The 26,361-nt window shown below is 39.7% G+C and overlaps 1 protein-coding gene across 3 annotated transcripts in view; it reads right to left on the bottom strand.

Moving 5' to 3' along the window:
• The window catches only part of LOC148674695 (fasciculation and elongation protein zeta-2-like), a 121,402-nt gene that overhangs the window by 94,547 nt on the left and 494 nt on the right, over positions 1-26,361 (bottom strand). The gene's annotated exons all lie outside the window — the stretch shown is intronic.

Here is a 26,361-nt window from a genome sequence, read left to right as displayed (position 1 = left end):
ACTGTGTATTCTCATTCTGCATATCTTGTATTTTTTTATTTGTGTTGTTGCTGTCATTCTGTAAAGCACTTTGAGAAGCCACCTTTAAAGGCACTATACAAAATAAAGTTGATTATTATTACAATCAAACTATAGAAGTCACAGTGAGAATAAGTGAACTGAGAAATTGAAAACTTTAATCAACTATATTCATTTAGTTTCTCAAGCATATGGTATTCCTTTACTTGTTATGATTATTCATCTTTACATTGTTATGTATATTACAAAATGGATTTAGATATTTAAAGCTATGCTTAAGCTTAAGATGATGACATTTTGTAGTTACCTAGAAATTGGCTTGGATAAAGGCACCAGTCTGTAACCAACACATTTTTAAAAAAATACTTAATATTAACAAGCATTTTTCTTAAGAAATACATCCACAATGTATAAAACTGATATAGTGGACAAAACTATTGAGAACAAAACTTACCAAAAGAAGCTACTACAGATGCAGCCATTCAAAGTGCGCGGTACAGACACGTACCGGAGGTAATTGGCTACGGCGTCGTGCATCCTGACGCGCGATGACGCAAAATACCGCGGTACGTGATTGGTTGACCGACAGGGGCACTCGTGGTCCGTTGGTCTGTCGTAGAAAGACTTACTGTAAACGTCTTTACTGTGCCCGTTGTAGATATTGAATTTTACCACTGAAGGGAAATCTTAGTAGCTGAGCATAAAAAGAATAGGAGCATACTGTAACGCGTGTGAAGGCCTTAAACGATATTAATTTTGGAACGTAAACATACAGTATATAGCTGGTCTTGGTACTTTAAAGAAAAAAATACACACAAGTATTCCATTTCTCCCTAAACATTGTAAGCTTCGAAGTCTTTAACTAACGTGATACCGGAGTCAACAAGCATACTTTTAGAATTTGATTAAAAGGGAATATAATATGGAATCGCGTATCTCAAGAATTTAATAACGGTATGATTATATCCGTGTACTGCGGCAGGGCTGTGTAGGGCTGTTTCGCCTGCCTGTTCATGCGAGCTGTCTTGTAGCCTACTAGTCTAGGTGCGTGACTACCAACTGGCAGGTTGTGTGTTCGAATCCAGCTGGTGCTGGACTTTTCACTTTTATTTATTTATTTTTTAATCGCGTAACATAAACATATTACCGTATGCAGACTGTACTGTATACAGTATGTATATGTATATTTAATGTCTTAACTGTGCCCGTTTAAGTATTGAATATTTATATCTAATTATTTTTAACTTGATTTACAGTATTTGAGAGGTATGTCTTAACACCGATACTACAGTGCTTAAGTACTGCTCACGTATATGTTTCTAGGTTTATATTATGCATTTCATACGGTCAAATTACTTTTGAGCAACTAATAAGAAGCGCGAAACGGTATGCGTTTTAGTTTCGTTTTGTGCTGGGACCCGTGGATTGATGAGAGATATCAAGTACATACAAGTCATTTTTTAAATGTTGTAGTTCGTCTTGAAAAAATGTTACGAGTACATCATCTATCAACAATTACACAGGTTCTGTTTCCATATTGCGGATTTTGGTTACGTAATATTATTTTCTAGATTTCACGTTGTGAATATGATGGGATGTCTGATGGGATGTTTCTAAAAATCCATCCTCTGTAAAACGTCTTCTCTAGTTGTCCTGCATATGTATTCGCTAATGAAGCTGTGTGTTCTGAGCCTGGATCTCTACATTTCTGTATGAACCAGCTTAGAGGGCTAAAGACAGCTTGTGTTTAAATTGAGTGTAAGGCAATTTATGCTTCTAAAGTCATGGTCAGCATTTATTTTTGTACTGTGCTGTAAACTTGTTCTGTGCCAAGTCACATTATTTTATAGCGTTTTTATAGCGTTATCAAATACGGTGTTACTGTAGTTTACTGAGTCCCATGTCACATGGTCTGTGATTGAAACCTGTAAAACCGGTTTAATTCGTCACAGCACTCTTCAGGTGTGAGGGTCTTCTGCTCAGAATGAAACGCTAAAATGTTTGTGTATATTCTAATGGTAGTGGGGGCAGGGTGTGTGGGAACAGGGTTGGTTGAAATTGCATTGGAGATCTATGTTCTTCACACCTGAAACATTTTCTCTGAAAGCATTTTCTTCGCAGTTTAACCGATCTTGTTACAGCATGTTACAGTTTACTATTATTAACCATATTAATTTTAAGTGCTTAATGTAAAATCTTGTAAAAATATATTTTCATTGTTCAAATATACATTAAGTCTGACTATCATATAATAAGTTACAAAACTAAAGAAAAAATAGGGTTAAATATAATTCAAAATATTTTGCTAACAATGTTAACTGTTTATGAATAATAAAATGTATTAACTAAGGAGTAGGATGGCACAGTTGTTAGTATGTTTTTTGTTTTGTTTCTTTTTAATAAATACAACAGTAGTACCTGATGTCTCAGTGGCTTTCAAAATTACTACGGTGAGGTGCGCTGACAGCTGTGTGGTGTGGCGCAGTTGTGGCCTGGCACGGTGAGGTGCGCTTGCAGCTATGTGACGCAGTGGTGGCCTGGCACGGTGAGGTGCGCTGGCAGCTGTGTGATGCAGTGGTGGTCGGGTACCTACCACGCACTTCATCGTGCCAGGCCACAACTGCGCCACACCACACAGCTGTCAGCGCACCTCACCGTAGAGACGGGGTGCTTCTGCCGCCCCAGCTTCCAAAGAGCGAAGGGTAAGCAAATACAGCAGACTTCATCTGAAATACGCGATTACAGCGCATATTACAAGGTATTATTGCCGTTTTGAATTTTAAATTCAACTATAATTATTTCTTCGTAGCCTGTTCTTCAAGAAAACACCGCACGGGCAAAACGATCTACCACCAGGACAGTAAAAAAGAAAGCGGTAAGACGGAAAAAAAGAAAAGATTATTTTGACTTCTGTTCCGCGACTGATGAATACTACTGTGTGACTTTATTTCTTACATGAATTATGTTATTTTGCCACAGGCCGTGGGTCTCTGCTCTCGGCCACTGGCCAGGGTGCCAACCTGTAGAAGCAGCACCTGTATGGAGACATTTCGGCAGCAGCGGGTGCAGTACGATGCATTACTGGGGAGGATTGGGAGGCTAGAGACACTCCTGAAAATGCAGAGGAAGGAGACAGTATGTTCCAGCAGTCAAACAGTTGAGCAGCTGTCTCCCGAAAAACGCCTCTCCCCGCCGCGCAGGTTGCAATGCCTGGCGGAAGCTCTGCCCCCCGCAGAGCACACACCGCCTCAGGACACTCCATCCCGGCCTCTCAGTTCACCACCGCGCAGGAATCTGTTGATGCTGTCCCCGCCGCCTATCTCCTCTCAGGAAGCACAGCGGAATTCACAGACGCCAGTGGGACGAATAATTCTCCCAGATGACCAACTGCTACCCATCACCCAGGAGATGGAGGGGGGGTTGTACTTGCAGTGCATCGGCATAGACGGGAAACCAAGAGCCGACCGCTACGCCGCCCTCGTGTTTCGAAATCTTGTGACTTTTGAAATTTACTGGGGGTGGACCACGTCTGTAAATTTCGATGGGTCCAGAGGCAAAAGTGCCTTGCCTTGCAATCTCCGGGAAACCATTAGTACGATGGTAAATCGGAGATTCTCAACCCTTGCTGCGTACGACTGGAAAAGAATTCGTGATCGGATCAACGAAATGCTTCGTAGGAGGAGGCGGTCTTTTCCTCTTGTCTAACAGTCTGTCCACAAACAAAACATTCCTGTTAGACAAGAGGAATTGAAAAAAAACAATTTTGTCAATGAAAACCGGTGTGTGTGTCTCTCCCTGCTGGATGTCCCTCTCACAAACTGCTGAATGAATAAAATAATTTATTGAAAACGAGTTTGCGATTGTCTGGTCTTTAAATTCTTGAGATACGCGATTCCATATTATATTCCCTTTTAATCAAATTCTAAAAGTATGCTTGTTGACTCCGGTATCGCGTTAGTTAAAGACTTCGATGCTTAAAATGTTTAGGGAGAAATGGAATACTGGTGTGTATGTTTTCTTTAAAGTACCGAGACCAGCCATATACTGTATGTTTAAGTTCCAAAATTAATATCGTTTATGGACTTCACACACGTTGCAGTATGCTCAGGCACTAAGTAAAAGGAGATGCTTCGTATTGCTTGACTAATTTTAAAAACTAAGTTATAAATGCAGACGCTCCCTCGGTGCGCTGCTCTGGTGCGTCGGCTCTTACACAGTGCCTGTCTGCCGTAAGAGTTACAATATACATACCCAACACTGCTTGTACCCATCTGCCATGCAAATAAAACACCTTGAATTGAATTGAATTGAGGGGAGAAGGGGGGAATACTAAAGCCAATACTGGCTCAATGGGCTTTGACGTGCTAATGCGTTGATTTAACAGTCCGGGTGTGGCAGGCTTCCAATGTCAACTCGACTCAATTGGAAGACAATGAACGTATTTTAGCCCTAAATGAATTAATAGCAAACATGGTTTACATAAAATACATTTTTCCAAGAAAGTTTATAATAATACGATCTATAGTTGAAATCTGAGCCTACTTTAAAAATAAAGGAAAAGCATTTTCAGAGAGCAATCACGCTGTGTTTATGTAGAAAAAGCGATTAGGTTTATGAGCAATCTAATTACCTATTTGCTTAAAACGCTATATAAAATAAAGTTTATTTAGAGATGAATGATCAGTGTCGCAGTTTAAATAATGTGAGTCAGGAAACTAACACAGCGCCACCGGATTTAATAACGCAATAAAAACGCTATAAAATAATGTGACTAGGCACAGAAAACGTTTACAGCACAGTACAATAATAAATACTGACCATGACTTTAGAAGCATAAATTACCTTACATTCAATTTAAACACAAGCTGTCTTTCTGTATGAACCTCTAAGCTGGTTCATACAGAAAATGTAGAAATGCATTAGCCTGATTATGATTAAAAAACACATAATTAAACACGCGTTTGTGATTTAAATCAGAACACGATTTACATTAATATAAATGTTTATATTGTAACGCATACTGTCCAGCCTCCATTTCTCTATAAAAATTTACTCTGTTGCACACACACACAATAGAAGCAGGAACCGCTGTCAGAAGGGAAGATATGTTCAAAATATCGCAAATATCGATCATGTTGCGATATTTTGAAATATAAAATTGATTGTCCATAATATCGCTTACCTATTTTTTCGAAGAAATGTTTGTTAAAATAAAAGTCCAGCACCAGCTGGATTCGAACACACAACCTGCCAGTTGGTAGTCACGCACCTAGACCAGTAGGCTACAAGACAGCTCGCATGATCAGGAAGGCAAAACAGCCCTACACAGCCCTGTCGCAGTACACGGATATAATCATACCGTTATTAAATTCTTGAGAGACGCGATTCCATATTATATTCCCTTTTAATCAAATTCTAAAAGTATGCTTGTTGACTCCGGTATCACGTTAGTTAAAGACTTCGAAGCTTACAATGTTTAGGGAGAAATGGAATACCGGTGTGTATTTTTCCTTGTGATATTTTAAGCTCTAGTTGAATGATAGGTGTCACATTTTAAATCATTTTCGTAGTTAGAAATTATGAAACGCACTGTTAAAAGCAAGGAAGTTTTTATGCCCGTTGAAGTAAAACAAAATGCCTGACAAAGTATGGCTTGGACAGATTCCAAGTGCTTGTACAAATGTGCTAAAGAAATTATACTTTGAGTATACAGCTTGTCCAAAGTCATCCATTATTAATACTACTAGTAATATCTTCAGTAAAGGCTTTGATGCATAAATATTTCTGATAAAGGTAGGTTGTGTACTTTTGTCCAACTGAGCAATCTTGCTTTCATAAAATATACCAACATTTTAATGACTGATGATTAACATGCTGTAATACACAGTTCAAAATTAAAGGCTCAAATGCTGTACATGAGAGGTTAAGCTCCCCCTGGCGGTTTTACAAGGCGACGCCGGATAGTTAGTCATGTGACACACGTGAACTGCGTGATACCGCGACACGCCCACCGGGGTATGCCGCGAAATACCTCACCCATTTTGAATGGCTGCATCTGTAGGTGTTATGTAACAAAATGTCAGCTGCCTTTTCTAATCTGTAGCATGCTCTGGTAATCTTAAACTATCTCACACTTACATCTGTTTTATAAAACAGGGAATTAGACATTCAGAACACAATTATGTATTTAAACTTTCTTTACTGAACAATCAAAGGGGGCAATCCTGGTGAAGGGATTTACAATGGATCAGATTTGAGAAACAAACCACAATGCAAATTCAGACCTCTCTTTCTCACTCGAATTGGACTCCAAGCCACACCTTGCAAAGGGCCATTAAGCCTTGGTAATTCATACACTCATTAAAGCAGGTTTATGCTAGTCTTTTCCTCACACTCATCCCATCCTCTTTTAATAGCTCTTTAAATATTTATTTTCATCAAGGAACTCAATTTCAAACAAAAAATATGAACTTACTCATGTTTCTGTAAAATCGTTCAAATTTTAAACATTGTGTTTTGGTGTGGCATTATTAAGGTATCAACAAAAATTAAACTGTCAAAAGGTGATACCAATGTATTTATCACTTATTTAAAAGCATTCAGTGTTTTAGAACCCTCAAAACTATCAAGACAGAGTAAATAAGCTCCTCCTTCTCTAGTCCACCAAAGAAAAGCATATGCAAAGGTCATCACAATAAGTGATTTTACAGAAAAAGCCCCATTAAAATATAACAAGAAAACACAGAAATCTAGATGTGGCTCAGAAATTACTGCAGGAAGTTGTAACGTTGCCATAGCCGGCCCAGGGACGCCAAAATGAAATGGTAGTGTGCTCTCTGAAGGCACCAGTTCTGTAGGGTTTGGGCATTTACTGGGACAATTATTAATTGTAGCAGTAAATCACAAAAGTGATTCTTTTGATGGCTTTAAAATCCAACCATGCGACATAACTCAAACAACGCACACACACAGGTACTAATACACGAGGATACATTTATTAATACATAGAATATGCATGTAAAACTAACAGATCTTATCGAGAGGGTTATCAGAATACAAAAGGTATATATTCAGTCAGTTACAAAGTGTTACACACATCAAGAGGACATACATTCAGTATATCTTTCATTAAGACCGTTTCGTAAATGCACTTGGTTATAACTTCTACATCAGATACTCAAAACAAGTACATAACTCTTAGGAATTAAACTGATATCAACTGGTTGGGATAACAATTGAATTCTCGAGCTGTAATGCATTTGTAGAGGTTTTGATGGGTTTACTGAGACAATTATTAATTGTAGCAGTAATCACGAGGTTGTTCGTCGGGGCTTTTAGAAAATCAATCGTCAGAACAACTAACAACGCACACACACGGGTTCAATACACGGGATACATTTATTAATATAACTGTGCAACAAACATATACTAGTCTGCCTGGATACGAGCGGCAGACCTTACGGTGAGGGTTATCAATATACAAGGTATATAATCTCGAAGAGATGCAAACACAAAGAGATACACAACAGAGAATATATGTCAATATATATCGTTCGGTTACCAAATCGCTAATCAGTGTTATTACCCACTGTTACTCTAAACTCGGAAGTAAATACATTACTCATGAATTAAATTGATAACAACTTGTGTTGAGGTACAATTGAATTCTCGAGACGCAATGTAGAACATGGGGTTTACTTATCCACTGTGTTTGGATTTGGAGTTTCCCGGCACGAACACCAAACCAGCTGACAGGCTCTGTTGCAGCCTCTGTTGCAGCGGTTGTCCAATGGGCGTTGTGACGGCGTCCTCTGGCTACCGGCCAACCAGTCGAGGTGCAGCTCGGAGTAGGACGGGCGGAGGAATCTGACTGCGGCGCGCAGGGCAGTCGTTGCTCCGAGGGGATCTACCAGCAGTCCGGCTGGCTAGTAGAAAGTCTCTATGCACAGAGTGTGACCGCGAGTCCTCACAAGTCACTCTTTTGCCTGGGAAGAAACTGGTTCGTTCCCGGTCCAGCGCTGCTTCTGAATAAGCTATTCAGGTTGTCGACGAGGGTCCAACTGTAGGCTGCCGTTGATCAAGCGGAGCATTCACGTTGGTAGAATTCTGAGTACGTACGGGTTCCTCGGCCTCGCGCTTAGAACAAAGTCCAAGTCCTTTTGCAGACAACAGCAGTTGTCACGTGATTGTCTCTGAGGATGCGCGAAAATGGCCAAGGAGAGCCCAGAACTGAGCTTGCGCTCCCTTTTTGATCAAGACCCAGATGTGTGCTGATTGGTTGAGAGTTTGGCGGGCATTGGAGACCCACGTGGTATTACCACGCCCTGCCAGTCCCTGATTGGTTGGTCAAGGTGAGATATATGTCACTTACTCTTGACACTTAGGAATGCAGTCCAGATGTCCATTCGGCACTCCCTAGACTGATAGGCGCCAATAGATGACCATTGATCATGATAGCCAGGCTCAGCTAATTGCATCCCCGTCTGGGAGCTTGTTTCTTATCACAAGAAAACACTCTTAAATCAGCTTGCATGAATTCTTTCTCTGTGGCTGCACCACAGAGATGGAGGGTGAGATGGGGCCTCTTTTAGGAGCATACCAACGCTTAATTCTGTCTTATTAACAAGCATTGCCGCTACACATTGAAGTTGAATACTCATCCAATCTCTGGGGATTCAGATCTCCTGCGGGCACAAAGAAACAATTGCAGGCTTGTTGCTGTCCAATCCGAGCTCTCTGGCTCCGTGCCAGGCTGTGCTTTGCGGTTTGCAACGGTGCGCTGCAGATGCTCACTGACCGGCTAGTTAGTGTTGGCTTTAACTAGCAAAGTTTGCGCACAGGAGAAAAGATGACTGTGGGTCCCAGCAAGTCAGGAAGAGGACCGGTTCGTTTCTGATGAAGAGCTAGTTCTGAATAGTGATTCAGCTGTCCACAGTTCCGACCTGTTCATGAGGCTTGCTGCTTGTGCTAACCTCGGGTGGATCCTCTGGTTACTCTCTGGCAACCTCCGCTCTAGACTCTTAGAACAAAGGAAAGTTCTGGCACTCGGACACACTGGCCGTTCTGTGGTTGTCCGGGCTGAGTCTCAGGATGGTCAGGAGGCGCGCTGCGAGAATGTCCTGCCCTTGGGAGCCTTCTGCTCCTGGGCCGTTCTGCCCTGGAATTCTCCTTTGAATTCCCTTTAGAATTGTCCACAGAATTCTCCTGAATCTTACTGAATCTCTCAGGCTCTCTGTGTTGCCTGTTTTTACCTGGAGGAACTTCAGCTCATTGATTGGCTGAAAGTTCCATGGGCATCAGAGTCCCACGTGGGTTACTCGGCCCTACCAGTCCCTGATTGGTTGATCAAGGTGAGATATGAGTCACTTACTCCTGACACTTAGGAATGCAGTCCAGATGTCCATCTGGCACTCCCTAGACAGATAGGCGCCAATGGATGACCATTGATCATGATAGCCAGGCTTAGCTAAGTGCATCCCCCTTTGGGAGCTGTCCTAGGAAACCTTATCAAATGAAACCTTAAATCAGCCTGCATGAATAGTTTCTCTGTGGCTGCACCACAGAGATGAACAGAGAGATGAGGCCTAATTTGGGAAAGCTCAGAAACACTTAATTCTGCCTTATTATTAAGCCTCGCCACTACAAAGTAATAACCTAACATTATTTTCTAGCATTAACAGCGCTCACAATGAGATGGTCTGTCTAATGATGTAACCACAACATAATCCTCACGCACAGCACACTAAAATCTCTATGAAGATTTCAGGAATGCTGGCACTAAACCTACGCTCACCCCACAGCAGAAAAAGCAATCATTTTCCAACAGCAGAACTCTCTCCTGGATATTGTCCAAGTCAGATTATTGCTGTACACCTGTAAACAAAAGGTTAATTGGCTTAATATTACACAAGACCAAGCTTTTGGTTCAGAAAAGTATTTTGTTTACTTATGGTTATTTGCTTTTATAATAGGTTATTCACCTATGCAGAACATTTGCTCTCATATACCTCTCTCTCTCATGCCCTCTCTCATGTACCCTGCTGGAAGATGAATGGAAAAAACATTCATTCCTTTCATCTCAAATTTGAATTGCTTGAGTACATAGCAAAAATAGCAATTTTATACATATGGAGGGTGAAACAATACAGAATTCTTCCACAATAACAGTTGAATGATGAAAGCACAGTTTAAATATAATAAAGGGGATTGGAAAAAACAGCATGTGTGAACCTTTCAGCTAGTCTTCCCTAACAGGAAAGGGCAGACAGACACTAAAGACAGCCTAACTAGTTACCTTAATTATTGGCTAAAAACAGTTTTTCATATTTAAGGACCTGCATACTAGAGTACTACAAGAAAGTTTTTTTTATATAAAAGAGACAATCTGCTTTGCACTACAGTACTTGAATAACTCCTCAATCAGTTCAGCTTTCGCTCAGCTGAATGACTAAAATGTACTGACATAAATATACCAAAATGGTAAAAAGTTTTACTTCAAAATTAGAAAATGCTCCATATAACCTATAAAATAACTTTTCTTTATAGCCAAAATTACTTCTAGTACTTTTATTTTTAATTAAATCTTAATTTCCAGATGTGATTTTGTAACATTAGTATAACAGAATGGCTAAAATATTAGGAACTTGATCACTATCTACACCACAGTGTTCTGTAAACCTATAAAATGAAATATATATAAATTCATAGGCTCAGATATATGGAGTGAAACTGAAATCCAGATGCTTACACTAAATTAAATTCAGAAGAAATAACACCTAACAATTAGAAATGTAGAATGTTTATTGAATATTTATGTCCAGTATAGTGAAATTTGGCTTAGCCCACCAGGCTAAGGGCCAGCCCCTGGCCATAAAATGAACAGGCTTATGGCCCCATGCAGCCTTAACCAACAGTTAACCAACAATTTAGAAGAAAGGGAATTTGCTTACATTTCCTTGAACTTTTATCACATTCTGTTTTATCAGTGCTTCAGATTTTAATGTATTTAAATGAGTATTTTATTCATCTTACCTAAACACCATACTTCACACTTAAGTGGAAAATGTTTTTACTGGGAAAATAAAAAACTGAAATATCATAATTGGATATGTTTCCACCTCCTTGAGTTAATATCTGGTGGAAGCAATTACAGCTGTGAGTCTGTTGGGAACTTTGCACACCTACTGCAGATGTAGCAATATCTAATCATTCTTCTTTATAAATTTGTTGAAGTTCACTCAAGACCCTTTTGAAGAGTCAAAAGTTTTCAAGTCATGCCGCAGATTTTTCAGTAGATTAAGATTAGGGCTCTAACTGGGTCACTCAGGGACATTTACTTTTTGTTCCCTAGTCACTCCAAAGTAGCTCTGGCTGTGTGCTTCACGTTGTTGTCAAGATGAACTTCCATCCCAATTTCAGCTGAGGGGAGCAGGGTTTCCTCAAGAAATTTTCTATACTTTGTTCATTCATTTTCCCTTCTACTCTCACATTTTCTTGCGATAAAATATGTAATGCTGCCACCACCATGCTTCACAGCAGAAATGTTTTTCTTCAGGTAATGTCCTGTGTTGCTTTTGTGCTGAATGCTTTGCATTTAAGCCAAAAAGTTCCATTTTAGTTTCCTCAGACAACAAATAATTTTGCAACATCTTTGCAATATTGCATAAATGCCTTGTTTTTTTTTTTTTCCAGTAACAGGACAAAGAACAAAGGTAATTTACATTCTACATGTCAGGGTATCATGTCATGTCATATTGGGAATGCACGGAAAGAGGGCCAGGAACACACAGGAAGAAAATCAGATGTTGATTTTGCTTATGAACTGAGTCAATTTTATTTTTGGTTTGATGTACATGATTTGACTAGCTCAATGTTTCTAGAGGCAGGAATGTGCTATTAACATTGATGTTTTTAAGGTTTGCAAATTGTTCAGTTGTGTTAAAAAGAAGAATCCAGTTAGGGGTAAAGAAATGAAAAGATGTGTTCAACAGCTGTGTGGCATTTCTTTGTTTTATTTTCCATTGTCGTTAAACCAGTAAAAGGTTTCTAGGATCTGGAAAGAATCAGTTATGGTCCCAGTGGCAAAAGTCAAATCTCCTAGTTCACTCAATGATATGAGGTCAATAGTCTCAACCTCACTGGTTATGAAAAAGATTTTGAAAAAAAATTGAAAATCAAGATTGTGACACAGGTACAGGATCAATTAGACCCATTTCAGGTTTCTTATAGGACAGGTACGGATAACACTACAATATGCCTTGTGGTGTCTCCGGGGGAGAGTTTATGTAAATGACGGTAGTACTCACACCACACTTTTCTTTCCCGAGATCCGTGGCGTTTCTTCCTCCAACTGTCTTCCGAACACAGTCCGCAATCCGTTCCCTTAGTCCTGATCCGATCCGATTTCCAAAAGTCCATAATAAAGCCAATCCGCGATGTATCCTTAACCAGTGTCCGTAATCCAAAACCATAAATCCTTTCTCCTTTCAGTAGTCCGTATTCCTTAGCCCAATCCTTAACAAGCACCTCTTTCCTCTCTTTTCCTCCAAACTGCATTCACCTTACCGGCTTCCGCCCTGTTAACTGCCTCCGGGGCACTTATATTTCGGCTCCTGATGCGGCTCAGCTGTGTCTCGTTGTTTCTCAAGGTAGACCCTTTCCATTTCCTGGTCAGCTGATTCCTTTTGGCCGCCATCTTGTTAAGGTCCATATTTAGTATTTTCAGTGTTTCGTTCCTGAAATACCGGTTAGAGATGACCCTTCCCCGGGTCCTCTTACATTCCCTCCCCCTGAGATCAGCCCCGACCTCGGGCGATCTAGAAAAAAATAAACAGTGCATTCGGGAGAGGGCGTCTACATTTCCTTGTTTCCTTCCGGGTCTATATACCGCTTGGAATTGAAATCTTTGCAAACTAAGACCCCACCGTGTAATTCTATCGTTTTTATCCATATTTTGTAACATCCATGTTAATGGCGCATGATCTATGTATAATATAAATTGTCTTCCCAATAAATAATACTTCAAATAGTCTAGGGCCCATTTGATTGCTAGACATTCTTTCTCTATCGTGGAATAGTGTTTTTTGGCCGGATTCAACTTACGGCTGATATACAGAATAGGATGCTCCAGTCCCTCAATCTCTTGCGACAGTATGGCTCCAATCCCAGTGTCTGAAGCATCAGTTTGTACCATGAAAGGCTTACTGAAGTCTGGTACCTGTAAGACGGGTTGAGAAGTGAGAGCTGCTTTTAAGTCTTGGAAAGCCCTCTCTTCCAAGTCGGTCCATTTTATTTTCTCCGGACAGCTCATCTTCGTCAGATCGTGTAGAGGGGCGGCCATGGCTGCAAACCCTGGGATGAAACGTCGATAGTAACTTGCCAGTCCCAAAAACGTTCGAATTTGCTTCTTGGTAGCTGGTTTGGGCCAATTCTTGATTAATTGTACTTTCTGATCTTGGGGCATGATCAATCCTCTCCCGATCGTATAACCCAGGTAATTGGCTTCCCTAGCCCCCAGACAACATTTATTTGGGTTGGCCGTTAATCCTGCTGCTCGCAACGCTCCAGTTAATGCTTCCAGGTGTTGTAGATGTTGTTCCCAGGTCGTGCTGTGGATTACAATGTCATCCAAGTAGGCGGCTGCAAAATCCCGATACGGTCTCAGAATTCGGTCCATCAATCTTTGAAATGTTGCGGGAGCGCCATGCAAACCGAAGGGTAGGACCCTATACTGATATAGTCCTTCAGGTGTGGCAAAAGCGGTTTTGGCTTAATCTTCTTTGGCCAGCGGCACTTGCCAATATCCCTTCGTAAGATCAAGGGTGCTGATGTATCGAGCGTTACCTAATCGCTCGATTAGTTCATCTATACGGGGCATGGGGTATGCATCAAACCGCGAGATCTCATTTAACCTTTTGAAATTGTTGCAAAATCGGATAGTTCCATCCGGCTTGGGGATCAGAACTATCGGGCTAGCCCACTCACTATGGGATTCCTCGATTATTCCCATCACCAGCATTTTACCCACCTCTTCTTTAATCAATTTCCTTTTGGCTTCTGGTACTCGATACGGGGGTAGCCTTACCTTTTTCCCCGGTTCCGTGACGATCTTATGTTGTATAAGGTGGGTTCGACCAGGTGTCCGGGAAAAAACATCTTTGTTTTGGGTTAGGAATTCTTGTAGTTCCTGTTTTTGTGCCGGAGCCAGGGCTCCCACGGCTACCGCACCCGTTTCTTCTTCCAGAGGGTCTGGGGAAAAGTGGGTGAGCAGAACTTCAGAGCCATGCCATTTTTTCAGCAAATTGACGTGGTAGATTTGATGCTGCCGTCTTCTGTCATGTTGCTTGACCTTATAGTTGACTGGCCCCAACTTTTCCACCACTTCATAAGGTCCCTGCCAGGATGCCAAGAATTTACACTCTGGGGTTGGAACTAGCACCAGTACTCTGTCCCCAATCTGAAATTTCCTCGCAACTGCTCCCCTATTATAAATTTGTTGTTGTTGAGCCTGGGCTTTCTCCAGGTTTTCTTTCACTAAGGGAACAATAACATTTATTCTTTCTCTCATCTGTTCCACATGCTCAATGATAGTTTGTAAAGGGGAAGGTTGATGTTCCCACGATTCTTTGACCACGTCCAATAGGCCCCGTGGTTTCCGAGAGTATAATAGTTCAAAGGGGGAAAATCCAGTCGAAGCCTGCGGTACTTCTGGAACCGCAAACATGAGATACGGGAGCAGCTGATCCCAATTTTTTCCATCCTTTTGCGTCATCTTCCTAAGCATGCTTTCTGGGTCTTATTAAAACGTTCTACTAGACCATCGGTTTGAGGGTGATAAACAGAGGTTCGGATCTGCTGTATACCCAGTAGCTTACATAAGTCTCGCATGACTTTCGACATAAAAGGTGTTCCTTGATCAGTTAGGATCTCTTTAGGAATTCCGACTCGAGCGAACAGTTGTACTAGCTCCCTAGCTATGTTTTTGGTGGTGGCAGCTCTCAACGGAATGGCTTCGGGGTACCTGGTAGCATAGTCTACTATTACTAGAATATATTGGTGACCCTTGGTGGTTCTGATCAGGGGCCCCACCAAATCCATCCCAATCCGTTCGAAGGGGGTTTCAATAATTGGGAGGGGAATCAAAGGGTTCCTATAATAAGGTTGTGGCGCACTTTTCTGACACTCGGGGCATTCCCGACAGTACTTCTCGATGGCCTTATAGATCCCTGGCCAAAAGAACCTAGAGAGGAGTCTCTCGGATGTCTTTTTTACCCCCAGGTGCCCACCCAGGAAGTGGCTATGGGCCAAGTTGAGGAGCTTCATCTGGTAGGGCCGGGGAATAAGGAGATGTTCCACTTCTTCCTGTCCCTTCTGCTGCACTTGATAAAGGAGATTATTCTTTGTCATAAAATATGGGTAATTCACTGTGTTAGGATCAGTAGACCACTCCCCATCAATTTTCCTGACATGCCCCCACGCATGTCTCAAGTTCCCATCTTCTAGTTGGGCCGTCCCAAACTTACCCCGACGTTCTGGGGGTTCCCAGTTCGGTAGTTCCATATTTCCAAACTCAACTCCAAGTTCAGTTCCACCTTATTGTGGGTCCGTCTCATCAGGGTTGTTGGTAGGGGTGTCACCACTGTCTTCCGGGCAGGGGATTGGTCTTGGCCTAGCTGGAGGAAATCGGGACAGTCTCGTCCCAGTATGACAGGGTATGGCAACTGCTCAACCACTCCTACCGTTGAGCGGTAGGTCCCCTGTTCTGTAGAGATGCTCAATTCGACCGTCGGATAGTCTTTGGTGTCCCCGTGAATGCAAGTAATAGGTATTCCCTCTGTTCTCGGAATCTCTAGTTCTCCCGGAAGTATTGTAGGGGTCACCAAGGTCACCGCACTGCCAGAGTCCAATAAGGCCTCGATGGGTTCTCCCCCATCTCAATTTTCGTAAGATGGGGATCCTCGCTGGTCGGGACCCCCGCTGTAAGGTAGTTGCACTGGGCTTCATCTCTGGGGTCTACCTGCATGGGTTCGGACAGGCCGGGGCAATAGCTGGCTAAATACCCTTCTTCCTGACAATTAAAACATCGCTGGGTTTCTTCCCATGGCCGGGGCCTTGAGTCAGACTTCCCCCGAAGGGTTTTTTTTAACTGTATAGGTTTCCGATAATCACTATACTTTATTGGCCGATACTTTATTTCGGTTTCCAGACTCTTGGGGCTTCTTCTCTCCTCCTTCTGAAAGTCCCCTTTTCCCTCCCTAATCAGGGCCTCTGTGGCATGGTGTCTGTCCACCAAGTCCACGGCTTGATCTAGGGTCTGGGGATCCCCTTCACTTACTTTCCTTTTCAGGTGCACAGGCAGACTCCTCACGAAATGATCCAACACCACCCTTTCTACCACCTGTCCTGGGTTTAATTCTTCTGGCTGGAGCCATTTCTTTGCCAGATGTACCAGGTCAAACATTGAGACCTCGTAGGCTTGTTCATCTGGTAGCTCCAATTGTGGAACCGGACTGCTCGTATTGCCACTGTTACCCCTAGTCTTGCCAATATTTCGTTTTTCAGAGTCTCATAATTCTCTGCATCTTCTTTTAAATCATAATATGCCTTTTGGGCTTCTCCAATTAAATAAGGGGCTACTCTCCCAGCCCATTGCTCTTTGGGCCATGCATTTCGAGCTGCAGTTCTTTCAAAGGTGGTTAAATACGCTTCCACATCATCAAGCTCAGTCATCTTTTCTAGCGTAATTTGTTCCGCCTGAGCGGTGCCTCTCCCCGCTACCGGGGCCTGCCGGATTTCTTCCCTTAACCTGTACAATTCTGCGCGTATTAATTTTTGCTCCTCTATAATTCGTTCGTTAGTTTCGCTTTGGATTTGGTTCGCCTCCCGTTGCGCTTCGATAGCTTCTTGTTGTCCTTTTAATGCCTTGGGCGAATTGGGCGAGGGTGGCCTGGGACAACTGCTGTATCAATTGTTCCATAGTTTTTCTTTACACGCGCAAAGCGAAACCCGCACACACACACAACACAAAAAAAACTTGCTTCCTTTGATGCTCAAACCCGAGCGGGTGCCGCCCGCATCCTCCACCAATTGTGGTGTCTCCGGGGGAGAGTTTATGTAAATGACAGTAGTACTCACACCACACTTTTCTTTCCCGAGATCCGTGGCGTTTCTTCCTCCAACTGTCTTCCGAACACAGTCCGCAATCCGTTCCCTTAGTCCTGATCCGATCCGATTTCCAAAAGTCCATAATAAAGCCAATCCGCGATGTATCCTTAACCAGTGTCCGTAATCCAAAACCATAAATCCTTTCTCCTTTCAGTAGTCCGTATTCCTTAGCCCGATCCTTAACAAGCACCTCTTTCCTCTCTTTTCCTCCAAACTGCATTCACCTTACCGGCTTTCGCCCTGTTCACTGCCTCCGGGGCACTTATATTTCGGCTCCTGATGCGGCTCAGCTGTGTCTCGTTGTTTCTCAGGGTAGACCCTTTCCATTTCCTGGTCAGCTGATTGCTTTTGGCCGCCATCTTGCTAAGGTCCATATTTAGTATTTTCAGTGTTTCGTTCCTGAAATACCGGTGAGAGATGACCCTTCCCCGGGTCCTCTTACAGCCTTCATAATCTTGTTCTCCAACATCTTGAGGAATATAAGATGCTTTGTAGATTTCTCCTAAGCATTTAATTGTATTCATCCGCATTTATTGGCAACTATGTTATTATCTAACTTTGGCCTTGATCTTGTGAGCTGAGTTACTGATTTCCTTATAGAGAGAACTCAGAGGATAAGTGCTAATAATGCATTGTCTTACAAAACTGTATTCTTCCACCGGCTCCCTCCAGGCATGTGTACTGTCTCCCTTACTCTTTGTCCTGTAGACAAATAACTGAAGAGTTATCACCACTCAAGACATGTAATTTAATTTGCAGAAGACTTTATAAGTGTGCTGCAAGTAGATGAGGGAGGCCATGAGCCAGTTGTTGAAGGGTTTTGCCATTTGGTGTAACTGAACTAGCTGAATGTCTCTAAAACCAAAGACATGGTAAAGTAATTGATTTCAGGAAGATCCTCAGACCCCACTACAATCTGCATAAGGGGACAATCAGTTGAGAGGGTAGGTAAATGTAATTATTTAGAGGTTAAATTTTGAGACAAATATCGAGTCTATTTTCCAAAAAAGGGCAACAGCCCCCTTTTCAACAGTTTTTCTAAAGAAAGCTTGTGCATTTTAAGGTTGATTATTCATTACTGATAATGTTTCATCATTCTTTTACTGAATCTGCTTTAACTTGTGCCCTGAATTGTAGGTTTGGGAATCTGAATCTGAGGAATATGAATTGGGGAGTGTTGTCAAACTGTCAGAAAGTCTTTGATGCTGATCTTTCGACCCTACCCCAAAGTACCAGTCTTGTCTTGTGTAAAGCATATTCCATCCTCGATGGCTCTTCACACCCTTAGTTTAATTAATTCCAACTAGACCCCTCAGAACACAGATACAGATTTTCTAATTTAAAAACAAACTGTTACAAGTTCTCATCTATACCTATGGCCATAACCTTGTTCAGCAGTTGCTTTTCTTGCTCATATTTATGCGTACTATTTGTTTGTGTGGTTTTTTTTATATTGTTTGCTGCTGTAAAATAAATTTGGAATAATTTTGGGTATAATAAAGGCACTCTTTCTCTTCCCATGTTGCCATACAGGCCTGCTTGGGATATTGTTGTTATACACACAGTCTTGAACATAAAAGCCTGTAGCTGTTTAAAAGTTGCCACTGTCTTCTTGCTAGCCTCTCAAATTAGTTTCCTTTTCACTTGATCATCCAGTTTTGAAGAGACGGCCTGATCTAGGCAGGGTCTTGGTGGTGCCATACACCTCCCACTTCTTAACAATCATCTTGAACATGCTCTGGGGGACATTCAAGACTTTTGAATATTTTTACACCCATCCCTTGATAGGTGCCATTCTACAGCTTTGTCCTGAATTTCTTTTGAAAGCTCCTTGGCACTCATATTTAAGTTTTTGCTTTGAAATGCACATTTGAAACGAATTGCTGAATATATCCAAAAATCATGTAAACCACTACAATTTAAAATAGGTGGAATCCAATTAACTTGAACCTGAACAAATTTAGAATTTTTATTACAAAAGAGGTGGATACTTATACAACCATGCCACTTCAGTTTTTGCTCTTAAATAATTTATCTTTTAAATAATAAATCTAGGGTACTTTTTCCTTCGGAAGTTGTTGGGTAGGATGTGTAGATAAAAAATAAGCAATGCAAAAAAAAGAATGCATTTTAATTCCAGGCATTAAAGAAACAAAATGTGAAACTTTGAAAACAGGTGTACAGTTTCTACAAGCACATGTCTATAGAACAGCTGAGTTGAAATATTTGGTTGTCATCCCTCCCAAATGTTGGTTAAAAAACTTTAATTTAATCTAGTTTACTAGATTACTTTACTATTGTGGGTAGTTTTACTATTGTGGTACAAAATGCTGTGAAAGGTTGGAACTACACCATATTTCTTAATATAATAACACATATGGCAGGATCATTATCACTCTACTGATTGCAATGTTAACATTATTTAATTCAAGTCACTGAATACATTAACATAATAATAAAGATAAAAAACAGTTATGGCCAAGCACTTACAGTACCAATTGCGTGTCCAACTGGCATTCAAGCAGTCCAAATTCAGATCCAGAATGCAAAAAGAAGCAAGTGACTTCATCTATGCTCTGCTAATTGTCTTCTCTAAATACATTACTGTTGTGAAGAGGATTTCTAAAATTGGACTCTTCAGTAATTTATCTTTTATTATAAAACTATCAAATTCAAAGTTATTTTTAAAAATAAATATTTTTCTAAAAATGTCAACAGGAGAGATATAATAAATAACATTATTCAATGTTCCCTCTAAGGAAGAATTTGGCAGCACAAACCACTTTACTAAGAGAAAAGACAGAATACAAACAGGCTTCCCCTTTGCCAATCTGCACAAATCATTAAATTCTGTAATTTTTCAGTTATAATCCAGTCATAAAGAATTTATTGTGAGCATAAAAATCTGTAATACAAATGTGCAAAATCTGTCTTTTCACCTTTGGTACTAATCTTTGAAAATAGTTTTATACTTCTGAAAAACACTATGAATCTGCTCCACTGCTGTACTAAAGGATTTGCTTTCCAACAAACCTGCTGTCTTTCTTATTATTTTTCTAATTATTTTCATTAATTATAATGTTGAGTGTTTTAAAAGCCTACAGATAGAAAGATAAGTTCACAATCCATTGTTTTTCTCATCAGGAACCTAGTTGTTTTACCTTTTACATTATACTTTCAAAGTGATAGATCTAACCTTTGAACATCTATAAAACATTCAATGATTTGTAAACATGTGCAAAATTAATACACCATATTCTTATAATACAAAGTTTTTTGTTTATGAAATCCCACATTGGGGCAAGAAGAATGATCATTTGCTGAATTTTAAATGTATAAGCTCTGTTTACAATTACAATTGTTGTTTGCTGATTACAGTCAATTTATAACTACATTTGCTAAAAAGAACAGAAAGATCACCTCCAGAAATAGTATATTTCAGTTCTTCTTTAACATGACTTGTGCAGATTGAAGCTCCAACTCATTTTGGCATTTTAGTAGGACAGTCACATGTAAACCAAATGGAACTTTACACTGTAGCACAGTGTTTCTTTGTTGAAGTCATTGGGGCCATTATCCTATGTTTTTGATCAAACCCGATTCAATGCTTTATTTAACATCATTTGTAAAACACATAAAATGTGTTAAATGTTAAGAAATACATAAGCGTTTTTAATCCATATAACCTATTGCATGATTAGGTACATACAACATTTTTTTTAGACCCATGATCAATACAATTTTGATTAAGACTAAACATCATAAACATCTACAGTAACGTGCAATCTTTACAAATATAATCTACTGAATAGTATTATGCATGATCAATTCTTGAAAGTATTGACTTGGAAAATTCGGGTTTCACTGATTTAGAGAAATTTATCATAAAGGACTACATCTAATCTACAGTATATCTGCTGAACTTCAAGGATAAACTAGTACTCAAGAGTTTCCAGCTTAAATGCACTACACATCTTGCAATGTTCCTTACAGAGCCCTTTCTTAATTGGTTTTATATGATCTTATGGCCTCCACCTTAAAATTGGTGTACTGAATTTAAGTCAGACGGTACCCAAATAAACAAATATTTCCATCTTTTTCAAAGGCTTTCCATGCAGTAGTTGCCCTACTTCTTACAAACCACTTAGATTCAGTTTGATCAAAGTAAAAGCTCTCTCCCTGGGCCTCAAGATTAATGGACTGAACTCAGCCAGCAGAGTCTGTGGATGTTACAGTACCATGCATATGCATTTTATTCTTAGGTTATACAACAAATTAATCATTTGACCCTGGCTTAGCTTATCACAGTAATCTACATCATATTTGATCATATATCACCAACATATATCAAACTGCTTTTGTATTACTATTTGCTGTTTTATCTTTTGTTGCGATTTAATCATCATAAAAACCACACAATCAGCAATTTTAAACATGCAATCTACTATTACCATTTTTACTCAAAAAGAAGCATGTTTAAAAATCAGTAAACCCATCTGGTGATGACAAAGCTGCTGAAAATTCAGCTTCAAGTCGTACTATACACAACAGGAACATGGTATGCAGTACCTGCAAATGCAAACGGTGGAGCGGTGGCACTGCGGCTAAGGATCTGCGCCTGTGGCTAGAAGATTGCCGGTTCAAATCTTGTGGCTGGCAGAGGAATCCCTACTCCCCTGAGCAAGGCCCTTAACCCCAGCTGCTCCAGGGGCACCGTATAAATGGCTGACCCTGTGCTCTGACCCCAGACTTCTCTCTCCCCATCTGTATGCCTGTGTGTCTCATGGAGAGCAAGCTGGGGTATGTGAAAAGACAAATTCCTAATGCAAGAAATTGTATATGGCTAATAAAGTGATCTTATCTTAAAAGATCTCCTGCTGTTAGAGTGGGAGGGGGGGAGGAGAACAAAGTAATGTAGCCAATTCATAGAGGGGGATTATTAGGAGGCATGGGGTTAGACCCCTACTCTTTTTGAGAAACACCCTGGGATTTTTAATGACCACAGAGAGTCAGGACCTCGGTTTTACGTCTCATCCGAAGGACAGTGCTTATTTACAGTATAGTGTCCCTGTCACTATACCAGGGCATTAGGACCCACCTGGACCGCAGGGTCACCCCCTGCTGGCCCCACTAACACCTCTTCCAGCAGCAAGCTCCGTTTTTCCCAGGAGGTCTCCCATCCAGGTACAGACCAGGCTCACACCTGCATTTGTCTTAAAAGAACTGCAGCTTCATAATCAATATGTAATATTTGTCATTATACCTTAGAAATTGATTCCAGAAATATCAAATATATTCCATCAAAAATGTAATTCTCTGGGTACTGGAATCTTTTTTACCAAAAGTTGAAGAGAGCTCTAATTAAACCTTTCTTATGGAAATATTACTCACTCTGCCCTTTTTAAAGAACAAATGTTCAGTACAGGTTAATGCATAGCAAACATGTTTCAAACAATTCCCAGTATCCTTGAAATTGTAGCAGCACGGGTCCCAGTCACCCTACTGGTCTAACTCACTGCAACAGGAACTCCAACAAGAAACATTCTGGTGCAGCACTTCATGTGAGCTGCACATTAATTAAGAGCAAGAGACGAATTAGTCGCTTGTATCTACACAATCATACTGCAGTGTTTCTCAGAAACCACGATCAGCAAATAATTTAAAATACAGCTTATAACTAATGAAACTAGTTAACAACTGATTTAATTAGTTAATATTCAACTTTTTTATGATGTAAAATGTAGCCTTTTTTCCTTTTCAGAGAAAAAATATTCTTCACTGGTTTTGGAAACAAAACTGTCTACAACTCAAAAACAACACTGTTGTGGTACTAATTATTTTTTAAAAAGATGTACAGTAGATCATTCAAAGTTATTTTAAGCAAAATATCCAAAGAACCAACTGTGTATGTTTTCTTAAAGCTTTAAGATCTAAAGCTATTTTGGGATTATACCCTTTGAACTTCCATGTTTTGGTCTGATTTCAATACTAAACTCTAAGTGAAACAATACAGCTATTTATGCTATTCTGAATTTTATGCTAAACTATATACAGATGCAGCCATTCAAAATGCACCGTACAACCCCGTACCACGCAAAATTACCCACAGCTCACTGCGGTGTACCGCGGTACGTGATTTGGCTGGCCAAGATGACCGACAGGGGCACTCATAGTGCATTGGTTGTTAGTGAAACGAATTAATCAGTAAATCTCTTTATTGTGCATGTTTTAATCCGCTTAGTTTTGAATATTTATACACCTAAAGGGAAATTTTTGTAGCTGAGCATAAAAAGAAGAGGAGCATAACGCATCTGAAGGTCATAAAAGATATTAATTTAGGAACATAAACATGTTCTGTAAACTGTATATGGCTGGTATCGGTAGATTAAAGAAAGAATACACACCAGTATTCCACTTTCTTCCAAAACATTTTCTTCTTCAAAAAGCACCAAAGTCTTTCATTCGGTTACATACTGTGGTTATTTTGGAATACGTGCTCCTACTGACTATATTAAGTTTATATGTTTCATAAAAAGTCATAATGTTTTAACATTTCCTATGAATATTTGCGCTCATTATCCTAGTAAAAAAAACGCATACTTTTTAGAATTTGATTAATAGGGAATTGGGCATCTAAAGAAATTGATAACGATATTAATTAATATGTTGTAGCTCAAATTATCACAGTAGTATACTTTCTTTGGAAATGTCTGCATCAGTTTAAGTCATTGCCGCATGATTATTTGTGTGATGTAATTAGGCATGTGCCTTGCGTGCAGGAAGTTAGGGGTTCGAACCCAGTTGTTACCATGAGTTTTCTTTTAACAAATAAAAAGTTCTATATTTATGTATTTATTTAGTGTTTTCATTAGTGACAAAGGCTAAACTTTCAGCTTCATATTTAAAATCCAATAGAGATGATTTGGCATTCCCTGAAAGTCTATATTCTGAAAACGGCAAAACCTAGCACAAAGCAAGAACTGATCAGTGTGATCTAGAAATTCGGTGAGGAAGGACAGACAGAACAAAGTTGCAACAATTTTATTGACAGGCTGTTTCGAGTTCTTCCTAAGATTGTTGAGCGCAGTGGGGGACATTCGGGAATGTGATTTCACAGATGCTTTTGTTCTGTCATGCATTGTCAGATTGTGAATTTATAAAAGCATTTAATTAAACACCCGTTTACGATTTTAATCAAAATGGGGGTAATGGGGACTCTCTATTATAAACATAAATGTAAAGCCCAAAAATTAATAATACCAACAAATTCAATATAGTGTCAATAATATTGATTATCAGTAATAACGACAGTAGCAGTCTGAAATTATTCTTCGTTATTAATAAATCACTTAACTTGGAAAATGTTATATTTAGAAATATAAAAAATGTCAATATAGTGTCCATAATATTTGCTATTTTAGTTTTTCAAATAAATTTTTATTTGGTAAAAGAAAACACATGGTGACAGCTGGGTTCCAACCCCCACGTTACAGCACGCAAGGCACACGCCTAATTATGTCATACACATATACACGATTCCATATTATATTCGCTATTAATCAATTTCTAAAAAGTATGTGTTTTTTTACTGCGATAACGAGCGTAAGTATTCGCAGAACAGTTTAAAACATTATAGCTTTTTACAAATTATATAAACTTAATATTGTCAGAAGGAGAATGTAACAACTTTTGGAAAATAACCACAGTATGTAACCGAATAAAAGACTTTGATGCTTCAAATATTTATGAAGAAAGTTTTATAAGGTGCTTCCGGATACTATTATCATATTTCAATTTGCATGCTGTATAATGCGGTATGATGTGCTACACCTACCACGTTTTAACGCAGCGTATTTCGCACATTTTGAATGGCTGGATCTGTAGGCATTTAGAAATCCTCAGGTTAATGAATGAAAGATGGTGCTGTAGATTGTTCCTGCTTCTCCAACAATAGTGGTAAATGCTAATTTAATTTGATCAAATCTCCCCAGAGTATATATTTGTTAGCATCATCCTCCCCCCACAGGACATTAGTGTGCATGCCTAAATTTAAAGCAAATACAATCTGGCAGTCATGCCACACAACATTTCCTTTAAGCATTGATGGACAATGCAGATCCTTAACACGCCATTCTCAAAACAACCCAGACTGAAGAGAGTAACACAGTCTGTTCTGTCCTCAAGAGACAATTACATGAACAAAATACTCATAACACAAAATATGTAAACTAAAAATGTTATACATAAATAAACTATACCATACAATAACATGTAAACTTCACATGTAGAATTACAAATGCTAATCATCAACTTGAGATGTGGCCAAAATACAAGGCTTTACTTTCATAGAGCAATTTCTTAAACCTTTTAACTAACCTGCAATAATTTTAAGTACAAAACGTGCATGTGCATGTACTTGCTCTTTGAGAAATATCAATCCCAAAGCCTAAGCCTTAAAGTTGTCAAGTACAACTTAAAAACAGTACAAACATAAAAACAGCTTTTACTATCTTAAACGATAAGCAACATTAATGCAGTACTCTAAATTATATTGATATCTAGGGCATTATGAACACAAAAAGAGATGTGAAACGTTATGGGTTGGTTTTGTTTAGCTTTATAGTTGGAAAACAACATAACAGGTATATGAATGACTACGCCTGTTTCTAAATGTAAAAAATAAATTCACTAACATTTGTGCCGACTGCATCAACAACATTACTCAGAGATCAAATTACATTCGCCTCGTTGAAGGACCCCTGTCTATTTTGTTTTGTTCAGTAAAATTAATTCGGGGCGCACATTAGACGAGGGTCTGTTACAAATCGTATATATTGAACATTTATTTAGAAGTTAACTATTTCGCAGTAAACCTTACCAGAAATTCAAGATGTTTAATAGGAATGTTAACATCACTGTTTAACGTCAACAACTTGAAACCGTATATATGTAGACTGTAACAATAATCGACAGAATCATACACCTTCTCGAATTTTATATTGTGCTTGCAATAAAATCTAATGTCTAATCTAATAAAATCTGTGTTGTGTGGAACAACCGACTCCAAATTTAAATATTTAATTTAAATAAACGCATCCGCAAACAGCGAAGGCATAGCTAACACTGGAAAGTCATTGGTATGGAACTGACATACCAGCTCTGTTACAGCATTCATTCTGA

The sequence above is a fragment of the Lepisosteus platostomus genome, chromosome 3, assembly GCF_059453375.1.
Source record: "Lepisosteus platostomus isolate fLepPlt1 chromosome 3, fLepPlt1.hap1, whole genome shotgun sequence".
Taxonomy (NCBI): domain Eukaryota; kingdom Metazoa; phylum Chordata; class Actinopteri; order Semionotiformes; family Lepisosteidae; genus Lepisosteus; species Lepisosteus platostomus.
The sequence above is the reverse complement of the archived record's forward strand: the minus strand, read 5'-3'. Positions and strand labels throughout refer to the sequence as shown.